General features: G+C 36.6%; 1 long non-coding RNA gene across 1 annotated transcript; it reads left to right on the forward strand.

Annotated features, from left to right (window-relative positions):
- The first annotated feature begins 2839 nt into the window (after window positions 1-2839).
- Window positions 2840-4086, forward strand: LOC122140402. The gene is made up of 4 exons (XR_006157069.1): window positions 2840-2970; window positions 3078-3247; window positions 3350-3448; window positions 3876-4086. It is a non-coding gene; the product is annotated as an uncharacterized LOC122140402 (long non-coding RNA).
- Window positions 4087-11537: the final 7451 nt, after the last annotated feature.

Genomic DNA, 11537 nt, shown 5'->3' on the forward strand with positions numbered 1-11537 from the left:
TTTTTTTTTTTTTTTTTTCATCTCCATATTGTCCTGTCGGGGTCAAATGTGTACTAATCCATAAAAACCACGAAAACCCTCAACCCTTAAGCTTGTAGATGGTGAACTTAGGCCTGGCACTCTAGAGATCACATACATTAGTGCATTGTGAAGTGCTGGTCAGGTGTATGTCACAGTCCTCTTCAGACTGGGCAGCCTTCGAAGAGAGTGTGACATACTACATAAAAACTACACCGTGTCTTCACGGTACGGACAGGAACGTATGTTCATGGGCCCTAACAAGACAATCGACAAAACTTGCTCTCCTCTCACTGAGCTTTGATGCCAGTGTAACACTGGAAGTAACAGTGGAACATGTGAGTGATTTAAACTGAATTAACAAACACTTTCCCAAAAATGTATTAATATTTAACAACTGATATTTTAATGTACCATAACTTTATAGATGCAGGTTCCAATGATGACGACTGTGAGGGACGCAGAAGTCCTCATCCTGGATGTGGGGATCAAAAGTGGCTCCAGAATCCTGTACGTGTCCTTGTGGCGGGACCAGGCCCTGACCAAGCTCAAAATTAATAACAAAGTTAACATATCACCTCCGAGCACGTCAAGGCTGCAAAGTTCAATTCAACCATCCACACAACTGTGGAGGTATGCAACATACACATTAGAGCAGGGCAACTGAAGCATAATCAAACACACCTGTCTGTAAGAAATATGGAAGACTTTGACTTTTTTAGTTGTGTTTGATTTTGGTTATTTTTGTTGCATATAAACAATCTGTTACTCCTGAATTATCGTGTGGTAACTATTTCATAAAATTAATAACACCCAAGACTGCATTGTGCCTAGCAACAACCTTCAGCCATGACAATATTCACAATATAGCACAGCCTTTCAGAGATTAATGTGTAAAAATAAATATTACAGTATTAAAAACAAAGCAAAAGAATTAAAGATTTGTGATTATCACTAAATCAGTTTTTTTATTGACTTTTTTTGCAATTTGCAAGGTTTTGGAGCAAGGACCAGTGGTGGAGGACATCGTGGTCATTGGCTGTCTGAAGTAAACGGTGAAGTCTCCTTGCTCACTGAGGACTTCAGTGAATACACAGAACCTCCTGAGCTGCTTGAAGGGAGTGGAAGTTATATACAACCACAGAAAAATACAGAAAATAAATTATGTTGATGAAATGCAAGTTGTCAGTTGTGTGGAAGAGTCTTTTTTTTTTTTTCAATTATTGTATGCCATTTCATTTCATAATATACATGTTATTTATTTGTTAAGCTTATATTTTTTAAAATTGTTCATTTAAAATAACTGAAATTGTTAAGTCTGTTAATGTTTATTATTAATACATGTATAATATTTCTTTGTATATAGTTTATGATATTATGATATATTTATGATATATTGATTTTGCATTTTTTAATGCAGTACTTCTAACATCTACAAATTTTACTGTTGTTGTTCAATTTGAAATTATTATTGTGTCATAAACATAATTTCATACACGACCAACTTAAAATAAACAGTTTTTTACTCTGATTCCTTATGATTTTCTTTTGTAATTCTATAATTCATTTTTTTGCTGATTAGGGTTGTAACAATATATGACAGTTTATCAATGAATGTGGAAAGATAGGTGCATTAGATTTTCAGACAGGTATATTGCATGATGCAATTAAGCAGTTAACATGCTATCATGCTCTGTGGCATATGTAAATGAGGGATATATTTTGGAAGAATGGAGCTCCATCCCCCTGAGTTACAGACACTTGGAGAATCTATGCCAAGGCTCATTTAAGACATCAACACCTTACTCCAGGGATCTCCACCCTGCTCCTGGAGAGCTACCGTTCTGCAGAATTCAGTTCCAACCCTGCTCCCAACACACCTGTCTGTAATTATTAAGTCGCCCTGAACACCTTGATTAGCTGCTTCAGGTGTGTTTGATTGGGGTTGGAGCTGAAATCTTTAGGACAGTAGCTCTCCAGGAGTAGGGTTGGAGACCACTGCCTTACTAACACACTTATGTTGTGTTTTCTTTTCACTAGTTACATGTCTTTTGGTTCCAGTACCTTTAACAACATCAGTCTAACAAGAAATATTCACTCCAACACACAGAGAGCAGCTGTGGAGAGGAAACGTGGAGGCGCTGGAGGAGACCCTCCACAGACCTCTAAAAGGGTCTTTGTAGGTCGTAGCAAGCAGAGGGGAAGGTGAGGTGGGCGACGCCAAGCCTCAGCTACAGGTTATATGTGAATTATTGGACGTTTGTAGGAGTTTAATATGTACATGGTGGACCAACTTAAATGAGAACACTGTAATTGATTGTTGAGAATTTAAAATATTCCAATATCCAAAAAGACATTAAAAAGTTCATAAACCTTTTTGTGGCAGTATAGTAGAAGACTTTACTAAGTACACTTATTCAAATTTATTTGAAAAATTGTCCAATATATATACAGTAGGTTGGAAAAAGAAAGATCATGAATGCAGTTATTGCCTAACCTGTTACCTGAATTTGGTAAATAACAGTGATGAATTTGTTTAAATCTAAAATCCATGTATAATTAAAGTAATAAAAGAAAAAACCTTTAGACAAAAACTGACAGTTGCAGTAGATGGATTTAAGAACACAACGTAGTAAAGATTTGGTTCAGTTTGACACTGAATCATGAAAAATTATTTAAAATATTGATCAGTTTACTTTTAATTGGTCCTCATCTAAAGTGTCCTTTACAGCTTTATTTCGTATTTTTCTTTACAGAAAAAAATTGGAGAGGCTCTCCAATATTTTGGCATCATGTCCCCTCCAATATTTTGGCATCATCATGGTCTTTTCGGCAATAGAAAGCCTCAGAGCGCTGGAAAGAGGCAAGACCACACCACCTACAATGCCTTGTTGCAAAAGAGGCTGTTGGTCATCCCTCGTGTTGCCTTTGCCACGAGCCTGCTGTTATTAGGTAGGTTTTCAATAATGTTAAACTTTAATTACTCAGGGTAGGTTTGCTGAGAATTAATGGTCAGTGATGTGCTTTATAAGCTAAAATATTTTTTATTTTCTCCATAGGTGCAGAGAGTGTCTTCCCGAGGAGTGGTTCTGTTGGGACTGTGATGTATTGCATCACAAAAAACAGCCACTCCACAACAGGGAATGTGCGATTCATGGGTTTTTTGAAGCCATTCCTCCAACCTTGCGCATCATTAAAGGGGAAGGTGGATATTGCATCCATGAGCAAGGTATGTTCTCACGGAAGTCCTAATTTTGCTGTTCACAGTGTGGTCTGCAGCCAGTTTTACAGATGATCTAAATTAGAGGTTTTCTTTCTTTTTTTTTGCCAGCTTGCATTTTGCCAACTGTGAAGGTGCCAGACTGCTCCTGTGAAGACACAAACTTCACTGTGTTACCTGGCAAACCAGTGATTTTAATCACCATCAATGGTAAAAACAATTCACTATTTAGATTTCTATTTTAGATTTGGTGTTTTTTCACACTGGGGTGCTGTGGCATTGTGCCCGTCAGTGTCCATGGTATTGACATTAACCGAAACAAAGGCAGACATCTTTTTATTTTTGTCCTCTGCAAAACAAAAAAAAAATAGTTAGCTGTTGCAAAGCAGTAACATCCTTTGTGTCCTTCCATCATTTAGTCCAATCAACACAGATGTCTGGAATTTGGTGAATCAGACAAATGTAAACAATGTAGGTGTGATACTTCTCAAGAAGTGTGAGTGCTATACTGGGATTATAGGAACTTACGCAATGTCTCTCAACCATTCACAATGTGCAGAATGAATTAACTGTTGTAAAATTAAGTATGTGGTAAATGTGTATTTATTATTTTTTAAATGTACTTTTTTGTTTCAAGGGCGTTTTGACTTGCATCAGCCACTATATAAATGTCAAACATGCCAGCAGCATTGGACTCCTGATTCGAAAGACCTCCTTAGGAGTGTATATTGGCCAGCCTCTGTCAGCAGTTCAATGCTGTATACACTGGACCTCCTGAACTCCTTTCAGGAACTCAAGGTCATCGCTCCAGGATTCTCCAGACAAGCCTTCGCAAAGCTGCTGGAGCATCGCACTGAGTGTGGAGGAAAAGTACATGTTATTGTTATTACTGTCTTACAACATGTCTTTCCATAAGCAGACAACATCACAAATACTGTTTATTTCTATATAGTCTGGACATTTCAACAGCGATGCTCTGCAGCGGCGCTTCTTCTTTTGAGGAAGGCCAGCTCTGCTGTGGTGCTCATTTCACCTGCCCAGCCTGTACGCCGGAAATGTTGGCTGTTTCAGCTGATGGGAACAGAAAGCTATATCGCTTTCACCGAAACACAAGTGGTCTTTGTTTCAGTCTTTTTATTGATTTATTTATTTACTTTATATATTTAAGGCATGAATTCCCTATTTTTCTTTCTTCCTCAGCTCTGATGATCCTGGCTTTTTTGAGGGGCTGTTTGTGGCTGAAGACAGTGCAGTGTCTACATTTGTCAACACCATACAGAAAGTAATGAAAAATGCAAGTTTTAATCTTAACTTTACAAAATAGTTAATAACCATATAGGTCCGATCTTGATTTCCTCCCCAGTTTAAATACTTCTGCTTACCAACTACTCATAAATCAAACTGAGAGAATAAATGCTATATATGGTAAGACACCATTGCTTTTCTTTGATTTGTTGTGTGTGTTATGTGTGTTATAGACACAGGGAAGAGGCACATGTGGGGAGTCCCAGTGGACAGCGAGGGAGACGTCAAGGAGGGCTTCCAAATTGGATGAAGAGGTTGCCGTGTGTCGTCATGGGTTTCTTCTGAAAGCCCTTAATATGTACAGGGGAGAGATATTTGCCTACCCTCTGTATCTTCAGAAGGAGCTCATGCCAGCCAAGGCTAAGTTCTTTGCGATGGATGGGGCTTGCAAATATTGGCCATACTTGGAGAAAGCTGCTAGAGTCCTTCCTGCTCTTCAGGAGCTCACCGAAATGAAACCATTCCTCAGTGTAATGCATGCTCGAGCCCATGCTTTACAAAGTGTGAGGTATGTATAATATTTTTGCATCATATGTACATTTGTAATGTTTACAAGCATGGAAAGGCCGTTATAGCCTCTTTGTTAAACAGTTTCTTGTGCAGATTGTGATTTGTGATATTGGGCTATATAAATAAAAAAAATTGACTTGAATTGATTAGAATTTGTTTTCCGCCCTTTACCAACAGATTAAATGAAGTGGTAGGAACCAGGAAGGAGCAGGAACAACAGCCGGTGAGGAGGTGGAGCAAGTGAACAGTTACCTCTCACGTTGTGCCCTGACGACCAAATATATGTCCAAAGCAGGTGATCAGAGTGTTTGCAAAATGCCTGCATACTTTTATTAGATTGAGCATCATAACCTCATTATTTGCTTTAAACAGCACGGGTGGACATGCTTACCTTGCTTGCAATGGGTGGAACCACAAAACAAGTCTCTCTCTACATCAGGCACTTTCCACAAGATATGTGAAGGTAAGTCTCCTATTATTTGTTTTGTGTCCTTTTGTTGTGTGCACTTTGCCTGTTGTTAATCATACAAAGTTTTTATCCTGATTATTGTATATTAAAGGGTTAGTTCACCCCAAAATTTGAATAATGTCATTTATTACTCACCCTCATGCCGATCCACACCCATAAGACCTTTGTTCATCTTCAGAACACAAATGAAGACATTTTTGATCACATCCGATGGCTCAATGAGGCCTATGGGTGTGGAACGACATGAGGGTGAGTAATAAATGACATTATTTTCATTTTTGGGTGAACTAACCCTTTAACACTGTTTATCAGACTGGTCAGAGACTCCAGGATGAGACTGCAAGGCTAGCTGAACTAAAAGGAGTTTATATATACATTTAAACACTTAAACAGTTCTGTGTTTTTAACAGTGATTTTGTTTTCACAATTCTACAGAGACACCAGATACATCTCATGCCAGCACCACACACAGAGGACTTCAATAGTCAACTGAGGGGCTTTATCTTAGTGTGAGGCAGCATGAAGCAAACCCTCTACCGCCAGAATGGTATAGCTATATAATATAATTGGTTGATAAATTCCAAGCTACTTGTATGCAACCTACTCCACCAACAAATACATGGAATTAGCATATAATGTGGTAGAAGTCAAGCTCAATCATTGAAGTCTGTTCTATAATTGTACAGTCTGTATAATCTAGTGGTATCTAACGGTGAGATTGCAGATCACCTCTCACAATAAGCATTTTAGACAGACTAACTGTAATACTGTATATTTCCTTTTAACTGAATGTATAATTCTGCTGGTTTCAGAGCAAAACACAAAACTGTTAAATTCACTGACACGCTTCACTTAGCAGTGCATATACTTACTTCCTGGCACCCCATTAAAAAAGAATGCTGATTTTAGGTATGAAAATGTTGAAAATCCATATAAAAAAAATAAAAGGGAAAAAAAGTAAATATTAGCGTTCTATTTTTAAATGTACTATAAAATAATTGTATTTTTATTTAATACTCATTTTTTATTTTATACTATAATATTATCATATTTTTTATGTATTAATTTATATATTTTAAAAAGTAACTACATAAAGTTATACTATTATTATATATATTTTTTAATAAATAATGGGACACACTATATGTAGTTTCTCAAGAACAAGATGGCTGAGGAGGGTAAGTTGAATAAAATCCCTACTGTTACGAACTTTTAAAGTTCCAGGGGTTGGAACGCAATATTTAGTTATATTGCTGTGATGGTGGAGATTGTAGAAATGACCATACAAAAGTACGGAGTTAACCCCAATTAAATGTTTTAATTTCCAAAAAGCCGAAGCCACTAGAACAGTGTGTGAGCTATGTACAATGCATATATTAGACAAAAAAGAAAATACATTAAGTTAAAGGGAAAACAGGGAACGAGGGCGGTGCCCAAATCAACAAGAAGAATAAAACAAAAATAGGTCCTAAACTAAGTTTCAGAAACCCTCTAACCTAACTAACCAAAAGAAAAGGTAGAAAACAAACCCGGAATCTTCTGCGTATGCGACGCCTCAACTAAACTACACTAACTAACAAACCAAAATTACAAAAAGGGCACTCACCGCTTACCTAATGTGTCTAACACCTGTTAGCTGTGGGCAATATGTAACCTAGATCGCACGATACACTAAACTTCCCCATCTCCCCCCAGTAAAGAGAAGAACAGTTATCAGCCCAACTCAGACACAAGTCAATACAGTGAACAAGCATTGGGCTCACATCATAACAAAAATACAAAACGCTAACCACAAGCATCAACGCCAACACCTTAATACACACTGAGCCCCTCAGCGCAGCACGCCGAGAGACCTTTAATCAGCGGGCTGACATCGGATTGGCTGCAGAGAACCACGCCCTTAATGATGATCGACAGCCCCCCCTCCTCCATTCAGCAGATACCTGAGAGCAAAGACGACAGACTAGAGAACGGTAAAAGACAGAAAAGGGAGGGACAAAGAAACACGCAGCACATAACACCTACCATTTAAAGTATGAATTTCAAATAATAAATAAACATTATCAGTCTCAGCCACAGAACTTGGATGGAGTAGAAATGTTATTGTTCCTTTTTGCCACATTTGGCTTGTACGTTCCTGCTTATGTTGTACTCTGCATAGTTCATGCTTATTAAAGTCTGGTTAAAGTCACTGTCACAGACGTGGTTAATAATTTAGTGGAATGGCTTGGAGCCTGTAGTGAAAGTCAGTGTTAATTCAAGCCAGGCTTTTTCAACTGAGGACAGCTTACATTAGCTGGCGTTGATGGAATACCCCCCCCCCCCCACCCGTTACTGTTACTCTCAATAATTTATTTGTGTATTTATTAATGCTTTACACACCTTGTTCATTCTAAAACAGCTAAAAGCTTTACCTTCTTATCCTACCTCTTGGCTTTTTTGTTTTTCTGTATCTTCCCAGATGGAAGCTACTCAAGGACTGTGTTTGAAGGAAATGGACCCGCCCTATATCTGTGTATTATTAGTATGCTGATTGATTAACCACATCCAAATCTGGATGCATCCTATATGGTTGAAAATTGATGAATGAAGGTGAACTAAACAATTGAGAAGAAAGAAAACTGGTTGTGTAACATTATTTTTTGATCTGCACAATGTGCGCCATTCATCTTTTAAGTGACTGCAGCCTATATTCCTGCTTCTTTCTGTGTCATGAATGTCAATGAAACAACAACAGACAAAGATTAAAAATTACTTTTGTAGTTTTCACACAGATTAATTTTATATTTTAATTTATACAGTGAAAAAAATATGCAAAAAAAAATTTCCTTTTGATTATTCAATTTCTGTACCTGTTAGATTTACCTGAAAATATATAAAAAGCACTATTTATTTCATTTGTATCTTTGTTCTGTTGTATTTTATTTATGTTTGTGATTTGTTCATTATTTTCGATGCGTATTTACTGCACCTATAAAATCACCCAATAATCATTGAATGGTTAATTGTTTCCAAAAAGAGCTATTCAAGTTATCTGGTGATTTTTTTGTGAATTTATATCACCAATATATGCCGCAGGAAAAACTAAATATTGCAAATATAATTTTTTTTTTCAATATCATGCAGCCCTACCCTGACATTTGTGTGTATACAGCACTAGATCTGTTCTAACAGCACTAGTACACATAGATCTATCATCTATCTAATTATATAATATCAGATGAACTTTTCTTGTAGATTATTCATTGAAAATGAGAATATTGAGTTTTATTTATTAGTATCAAGCAGCAAAAAAGTTTTACATTGACGTGTTTGAGTTAATTTCATGCGTCTTGCAATGTGACTATTTCACGTGCATACATTGCAATGTCGATGCTGAAAAGATATATTATGCAGCCCTAAACTGCAATGTAAAGCTCTATGGAGGAAATAAAACAAAAAACACTGGGAAGTCAAGTAACGTTAAGGTAACCCATGGGTCAAAACACTTAAAAACAAATATATACTTTAACTTTTAAATCTGTCCTAATTACCTTGCCCCTCCATAGTGCTTGCCTGCTCCATCTGCCCCTCCGTAGTGCTCAACTGATCCATCTGCCCTCTGTAGTGCTCGACTTGATCCATCTGCCCCTCTGTAGTGCTCAACTGATCCATCTGCCCCTCTGTAGTGCTCAACTGATCCATCTCCCCTCTGTAGTGGTAGTGCTCGTCTGCTCCGCCCGCGTGTGGTCCTCACCTCCTCCCGGTTGCTTGTGTTCTCCAATGGGTCACAGGGTGTGAGGTGCAGCATAATCAGCTGATCATCACTGGAATCCTTGGTCCAACCCGTGCAAGTTAAACAAGTGTTATGTTTTGCTCACATTTATAAAATAGAGGTTAACCATGAACTTGGACTGTACCCATTTTTAAGTGTTAATCTGTTTGAATCATATAGTCCAATTTTTTCCCAACCAGATTTGTGGGGCATCTAGATTCCAGGGAACTATTGACAGTTTACTGGATGTATTTACATATCTGCAAATCTATATTTAATTGATTTTCTGTGACTAAAACAAATACAAATTTATCTTTTAGTCAGAAAAAAAATTGAGTGCTCATAATATCTATTCAAAGAATGACACCCAGTGTTTGTTTATAGACTGAGACTCTGTGGGTAGTTTAGACTGGACTGTGTCGTGTGTGCTAAAAAAAAAACTGGCCTTTATGTCTCCAAGTTAGTGGTAATGTAAGTGTGTGGTGTATCCAGCCAACATTTGATGGTTTTTTCTTTTTTGTTGTTGTGCTATTTCATTTAATGGTCCATCTACTCGTAAGCTCTACATTCAGCACTATATTCGAGATTCATTACCATTTTATTCATTGACTCAGTGACCAAAACAGGCCTTAGCAATATCATGGATCTAATTAGTATATGCCCCTACAAAAATTGCTTCGGTCAGCGTGCCTAAACATAAAAAATATTGTTTGTATGTGAGCTAAAAACAGAAAAGAAAATATGGCTCCTACAAAAAAACATACCAAACATAATAATTCCAAAGTTGACAGTATATGTTTAAACCCAACAATGTTCTTACATAAATGCATACTGATTACACTGAATGTAAAATGAAACACTTAAAGACTTGCTTTAGAAATACACAAGGTTAGTGTCCACTTCTTTTCAGATCAATAACAGTTACATTAGAGACCCCAAACCTCACAAATACTATGCAGATAAAAACAGTGAGAAAATGTTTTTGAAGTCAGTCATCTTAACAATTTGTAGTTTTTCCAAATCTTACAAAATGGTTTGAGGGAGTGCTGTTTGACTGTTATTTCTAAGCAAAAAAAAAAAAAAAAAAAAAAAAAATGTGTTACAAAAAAAAAAAAAAAAAAAAAAAAAAATCCAGTGTTGTGCTAACAAACTGTGTTATTTGTATACAAATGGAAACCTCTCTGAAGTTTCTACTGTCAAGGAGGTTAGGAGTTGATGACTGAATTTATAAAAACAAGGATAAAATCTCCTGCTTAAATGTTGAGTAATGTAGCGCTTAAAGTTTAAAAATGAATAACAAATGAGAAAAAAATGCTCCCGAGTGGCAGAAAGAAAAACGTGGTGCAGACATGAAAAATGCTTCCTATTGAAATACATTAGATCGAAAGTCGTTCTGAGTGACATGATTTTATCCTTGTTTTTTATTATTCTGTAGGCTACTATCCACAATCTTTCTGGCTACTATCTTCATCCCATAAACACGAGTTGCTTGATAAGTGTTGACAGGTTCTAATGGTGGACAAGCTTTCCATTATTGTCCTACATGAAATCCAATATATAAACAAAAAAACAGCAACTATATAACATATCACAAAAAAAATACCTAAAAATAAAAAAAATATCTGGATTCCCTCTGGGGGAGGGACACAAAAATAGCTATGTGGTTCTTTTTCACAATCAATCATGGTGGCAAAACAATTCTATGTTCAAGAGGCTAGAAAAATAATTACAAATTAGAGAGGACAGACATAATAAATGATTTTTTATTTATATTTGATTAAAAATAAAGATGTTATAATTCATGTGGATAAACTAGATAAACAAACACAAAAACCATCACAAGAAGAATCAGTAATGGACAGTGATGCCCTTTTTCGTGTTTTGGCTACATCAACTAGATTAACAAATAAACTCAAAAACCATCACAAGAAGGAACAGTAATGGACAGTGATGCCATTTATTTGTGGTTTTTATTATGATGGAAAATGGATGCTCTGTTAATTATATTAAATATTTTAATATATCCCTGCTCAGGCTGGTGGGTGGTCTAATTTTTTTTTTTTTTTTTTACCTCCAAGCTCGAACCTACCAGTGACCCGGGAGCTTAAGGGTTCTGCACAGTAACTTACACAGTATATATATAGAACTTGCTATATACACTAAATACTATTTATTCTATTAGAATTTCCACCCTGTTATTTTCACATTCCACCCTGTTAGGTTTATGGACCTAACAGGGTGGAATCTAGCGGTGGAATATT

Source organism: Cyprinus carpio, chromosome A4, assembly GCF_018340385.1.
Source record: "Cyprinus carpio isolate SPL01 chromosome A4, ASM1834038v1, whole genome shotgun sequence".
Taxonomy (NCBI): domain Eukaryota; kingdom Metazoa; phylum Chordata; class Actinopteri; order Cypriniformes; family Cyprinidae; genus Cyprinus; species Cyprinus carpio.